Source organism: Triticum aestivum, chromosome 4D, assembly GCF_018294505.1.
Source record: "Triticum aestivum cultivar Chinese Spring chromosome 4D, IWGSC CS RefSeq v2.1, whole genome shotgun sequence".
Classification (NCBI taxonomy): domain Eukaryota; kingdom Viridiplantae; phylum Streptophyta; class Magnoliopsida; order Poales; family Poaceae; genus Triticum; species Triticum aestivum.
Window position 1 is genome coordinate 389,330,818 of NC_057805.1, and position 6,688 is coordinate 389,337,505.

Below are 6,688 nucleotides of genomic sequence, written 5' to 3' on the forward strand. Positions count from 1 at the left end.
ACAACAGGGTGTATAGGAGAGTCAGGTTTCGATCCTGTGGAACTGTGGGTTATGGGCCCACCATGTGGGTTAAAAGTAGGAAGGGCGGAGGCGTCTTGCGTGATCACGTAAGCAAGGCATGTCAGAGGATAGCCTGTCTTTTATGTCGGCAACAACATCGGTACCAAGGGCGAGGGACGAAGAGAACCATTTTCCTGCTCGTCGAAACGAGGCGGACCAATAGGCAAAGTTCTCGTCCATCGGTGGTTACCGGAATATCATCGACAATAGTAACAGGGTCTTACTGACAGAATTGTACACCGAGGTGTTTACGTAAGTAGGAGAATACTACTGCTTAGATCATATAGATCACCAGAAGGGTTAAACCAAACAATGGAAAGGAAAATATGATTATCAGATTAAACAGAACAATGGAAAGGAAAATGTGTTTAAACACATATTTCAAGGGTATATCATTCCCAAGGACAAGCAGAGCATGATATCCATGACAGGATATAATGTAGAAAACTCTTTTAGGTACGGGAGAGAATTTTCATGACATTACCCATACGGCGGTGTTTGGATAATTGAGCAGGAAACATTTAGCATTGGGCTTCAAATGTTCCTGTTGAAATCGGAGTACCATAGACATGCTTCGAGATAGCATTGACATGGTCAACAGGTGAAGATCGGACTTTGGAAACAAAAAGGATCCATCAGGAACAACCTATGGAATAAGTCTTACAATTTCCTCACGGAAGAATGACTAACCTTGCCAAAAAGGAAACTATAACAATAGGTCCTCCGGCCAGGTGTGCTAGGCAGCACATCACCTTACCGGGTCATAAATGGACCAATGTTATAACTCTTGGAAATATGTCCCAACCATCATATCTGACCAAGATTCAGATCCGATTGGTGTCAGGATACCTCAGACTCAGGATGCCTGAGAAGAAAAGGTGCAACACGATTTGATGAGATGACATTGTGAGATTCTCGTAAACGATCTATGGAAGCGAGTTTCAAAACAAGAGTTCATCATTAAACCAAGGAGAGGATGAGAGTGTGGCTGATGAACTAAACGACAATTCATCGAGATTTCCACAACTATGTGAACAAGGAGATAACATTAGCTAGAACGAATGACTTAACGATGTATGCTCGAGGAAAACATACACAGTTAAACATTGGTTGAAATGTGCACCTGAAATATGGGCTAGGTTGCACGATCAATGTTTAGACTAGTGATTCAATAATCGATAGGCTAAGAATGAACTATCGATCATTAATTTCAAAGCAATAGGGTTGCTAGAAGAGCAGAATCCAAATAGCACCGTGCACTTGTTGGTACCCCGGTTAGAACCAACACGGGGACCAAGAAAGAATGATGATGGGGAGAAGCATCACTATACTAAGAATTCTTAAGAGGTGGAGCAATCTCAAGACATTCCTGACATAAAAGATGGTAATACTCCAAGGTAAAGAAGAACTAAGGCTGGATAGCAAGGATCTCAAGGTACAACACAAAACACGAACAAGTTTGTGTTGAACGGAAGGCAATAAGGTGGTCAATGATAACACAATTCATCGGGGGCAAGGGTGGAATTTCTCATCATGAATTCAAGTACTATCCTGGAAGAGCTCAGAATGCCGATGATGATCACGACACATTTGTTGAGAGATTCATGAAGATGTAATTGATTGGCGATGACATCAAGTCAAAGGAATGATGAAGCGAAAGGATATTGGAACCACGGTTATGACACAAATTTGAATCAAGCTTGCTGCTCAAGGTGAAAGGGTATTATGGGGAAGATCGACGTAAGCTTTGCTCACCGTCGAAAGTTGTGCTCCGGGAAGAAGGACCGGGTGGCACAGTTTAAAATTTAGCATGATAATGATATAGCCAATCAGGCTAGGAATTACGTGTTTGGGTACAAACTCGTAAGTAAAGAAGATTACTAAAGTTGTTGAACCGTAGTGCGGACTCGGTTCAGTTATCGGTGTCTTTGAGTGTTTAATAACTGAGAGCCCGTGAAAAATTGGAATCAGTGAGAATATTAGTTGATGAAGAACTCACAAGAAGTTATGTAGTTCCGTAGAGTTCTCAAGATACTTGAGGGTACTACTCAAGGGAAGATCAGCATAGAAACTGAACTGGAGTGTAGACTTGCAATAGCAGATACTTTAATCTTGTCATGATAGACGAGGCAATGGAATGGTTTCCTTCCAGATGTATTGAATAAGGTTAGAATGGTTGAAACCATAACTGCAAGGGATCCAATTTACTACACCGGAAAAATTATTCGAATGTTTAAATATTGCAAGAAGCTTTCATGATAAGTTCCACATCGTGTCCGTGGGCATGAACACAAATGTTCAAGGTCGACTCCCACTTCTCCAATGCATAACCTTTCATTCACTTCTCATTTTTCAAAGAAATTGTAGTGTTGAAATTTTATCTGGCAAAATACCAGAAGAGTATGACTCCTGAAAACTTTCGGGTTCACACATATTATGGAAGGCATAGGTTGAACCCATCGGTGCATCGTGGAAACATATACCACAAGCTTCAATAGTAAATATCACCAGCTCGAAAGCAGAGCATGGTTGGCCAAATCAAGGAATAGGATTTACCAAAGACATTATGTATCAGGGAAAGAACTTCCAAGGTGATTGAATATGAAGGACGTTGTCGGATAAAATCCAACAAGGTTCTGATGGTCCATAAGGGATCTGGTATGAGCATCGGTACTCAACCAGAAGAAAAAGCATGTAAGGAGATCAGACGATAGAAACAACTGACTACTTCAGAGCTCATTTGCAAAAGAATTATGAATTCCAAGACAAGGGATCAGAAGCAATGCTCTGATTAGGGATGGATAAGCTGAATAGCCTTAGGGGTACAAACGTCGACGATTTGATTGGTCGAGATCCAGCTCATGTTAAAAATGATGTCTGAGCCGGAAGGATGAATTCTAGGATCTGATTGAGGATTGCCAGCATTCGCAACATATTGAATCAATGGACTCAAAAAGATAATGACAAAGGGTGCCAATAAGATTTCGAGACTTATGGGATTAATCATAATGCTAGTAAGCAAGAATTTCAAGAGCAATAGGCTCCTGAGGATTTTCGAAAGATCGAATAGTATTTTGAAGACTATTGTGAAATACATGAATCAACTGGGGATGAGTCGATACTCGGTAGGTGTGAGTAATTATCCGTATGGGTATTTCTGCGGCAAGGAACAACAAGGCAGTGGTACAAGGGATTCTTAAAAAGCCGGAGAGCAATTCGATGTATCTGGTAATAACAAGAGAACTCAGAGTAATTGTATGAACAACAAGTGTATGTTGTTATCCATATGGATATATCGGTAGTAGGGAATTGAAAAGGCAGAGGGCACAAGGGTCTCGGGAATGATCGAAGAGTATCTTCAACATCTTCTGGTGCATTCGGCGACCATCTGTGATAAGGGGCTCTCCGGGAGAAAGTATTTACGAGAACCTAAAGTTAGTCTTTTTAGCAAAATCATTTAACCCGAATAGGAGAGAGTTCAGAGTCCTAGAGTATAGACAAGGAGTAAAAGATCCTAATACCACCCAATGGCGACGTGGGCCCGTAAGCCACACAGCCATGTTAGTAAAAGTTTTTCAATGACTAGACTCGACTTCGGCCAAGGAGTTGGAAAGGGGGATTCCTACAGGCAGTTGGCTCTGATACCAACTTGTGACGCCCCCGATTTGATCGTACACTAATCATACACGCAATTGTGTACGATCAAGATCGACGACTCACGGGAATATATCACAACACAACTCTAGACACAAATTTAAAATAAAACAAGCTTTATATTACAAGCCAGGGGCCTCGAGGGCTCGAATACAAGTGCTCGATCATAGACGAGTCAGCGGAAGCAACAATATCTGAGTACAGACATAAGTTAAACAAGATTGCCTTAAGAAGGCTAGCACAAAAGTAGCAACGATTGAAAAGGCAAGGCCTCCTGCCTAGGACCTCCTAACTACTCCATGAAGCCGAACTCCATGTAGAATCATCCTCGGGATCTCTAGCTCCTGGACTCCAGCATCTGGTTGCGAAAACCAGGTAGAAAGGAAAGGGGGAAAAGAGGGAGAGAAGCAACCGTGAGTACTCATCCAAAGTACTCGCAAGCAAGGAGCTACACTACATATGCATGGGTATATGTGTAAAGGGCCATATCAGTGGACTGAACTGCAGAATGCCAGAATAAGAGGGGGATAGCTAGTCCTGTCGAAGACTACGCTTCTGGCCATCTCCATCTTGCAGCATGTAGAAGAGAGTAGATTGAAGTCCTCCAAGTAGCATCGCATAGCATAATCCTACCCGGCGATCCCCTCCTCGTCACCCTGTTAGAGAGCGATCACCGGGTTGTATCTGGCACTTGGAAGGGTGTATTTTATTAAGTATCCGGTTCTAGTTGTCATAAGGTCAAGGTACAACTCCGGGTCGTCCTTTTACCGAGGGACACGGCTATTCGAATAGATAAACTTCCCTGCAGGGGTGCACCACATAACCCAACACGCTCGATCCCATTTGGCCGGACACACTTTTCTGGGTTATGCCCGGCCGCGGAAGATCAACACGTCGCAGCCCCACCTAGGCTCAACAGAGAGGTCAACACGCCGGTCTAAATCCTATGCGCGCAGGGGTCTGGGCCCATCGCCCATTGCACACCTGCACGTTGCGTACGCGGCCGGAAGCAGACCTAGCCTAGCAGGCGTTCCAGTCCAATCCGGCGCGCGCCGCTCCGTCGCTGACGTCAAGAAGAGCTTCGGCTGATACCACGACGTCGAGTGCCCATAACTGTTCCGCGTAGTTGGTTAGTGCGTATAGACCAAATGGCCAGACTCAGATCAAATACCAAGATCTCGTTAAGCGTGTTAAGTATCCGTGAACGCCGACCAGGGCCGGGCCCACCCCTCTCCTAGGTGGTCTCAACCTGCCCTGTCGCTCTGCTATAAAGTAACAGTCGAGGGCCGTAAGGAACCCAGGCCCACCTCTACCGGGATGGAGCCACCTGTCCTTTCAGCCCCCTCACCAGAATCACTTGCGGGTAGTCAACGAGCCGACCCGACTTTAGTCACCACATGTGTCATGTATATAAAGTATATATCATATACCCGTGATCACCTCCCGAAGTGATCACGGCCCAGTAGTATAGCATGGCAGACGGACAAGAGTGTAGGGCCACTGATGGAACACTAGCATCCTATACTAAGCAGTTGGATAGCAGGTAAGGGTAACAACTGTAGCAACAATGACAGGCTATGCATCAGGATAGGATTAACGAAAAGAAGTAACATGCTACACTACTCTAATGCAAGCAGTATAGAGAAGAATAGGCGATATCTGGTGATCAAGGGGGGGGGCTTGCCTGGTTGCTCTGGCAAGTAGGAGGGGTCGTCAACTCCGTAGTCGAACTGGGGGTCGCCGGTAGTCTCGGGGTCTACCGGAAAGAAGTAACGGAGGGGGAACACAATAAATAACAGAGCAATCAAAGCAACACAAAGCGTGACATGACAATACGCGGTGCTAGGTGTGCCCTAACGCGGTAGTAGGTGATACCGACGAAGGGGGGAAACATCCGGGAAGGTATTCCCGGTGTTTCGCGTTTTCGGACAAATGAACCGGAGGTGAAATGTTACAGGTTCACTATGCTAGGGACGCGTGGCGGACGAACGGGTTGCGTATCCGGATTCGTCTCGTCGATCTGAGCAACTTTCATGTACAAAGTTTTTCCATCCAAGTTACGGTTTATTTTATAATATTTTATAAAGATCTAATCATTTACTGGGATTATTATTAATTAATTAATTCGAAAAGGAATTACTGCATCATCATGACGACAGCATGACGTCAGCGGTCAAAGTTGACCATTGACCAGTCAACTGACAGGTGGGGTCCATTTGTCATTGACAGCTAACTAAGTAACAGTAGTTAGTTTTATTAACAGGTTAATTAGGTTTAATTAAATAACTAACAGAATTAATTAATTTATTAATTAATTAATAAACTATTTAATATTTTTTATTTTTTATTATCATTTCTTAAACCTTTTTTTCGTTCTCAGGGGCGTGGGCCCCGTTTGTCATTGGCTCTGGGGGAGCATAGCGGGCATGTGGGTTACGGGCGCTGGCGCCTAGCCCGATTGGACTTACACCCGCATCGAAGGGGGGAAGCTGCCGGCCACGGGCACGGCGAGGTCGGCCGCCTGAGGCGGCAGTGGCGAGGCGAGGCAGCGCGCGGGCGCGTTGGGGAAACCAGGGGAGGCGCAACGCGAGGGAGGCACGGCGAGCGGTCGGGCGGCTACGAGCGAGTCGCGACGACGAGGACAGGGGCGGGGCGACGATGCACGGGACGCAGGCGCGGGCGCGGTGACCGCTCGGAGCTCGCGGCCCCGGTCAGGACCACGGGCGACGGGGACGGGGAGAGAGGGAGGTGCTCACGGGCGGTGTAGGGAAGTGGCAGCGGGCTTGAGGAGGAGGACGGGGACGACGGCGGTCCGACGATGTTGGCGAGGTGGAGCTCGTCGGGGAAGCGATCGGCGACGACAATTTGGGGCGGTGTTGAGGTCGTGCCCTGATCCAGGACTGGATCGGGGAGAGGGGTGAGGACGAGGAGGCGAGCGGCGGGCTCGAGGCGGCGATGGCGGGGCGAGGTGGCA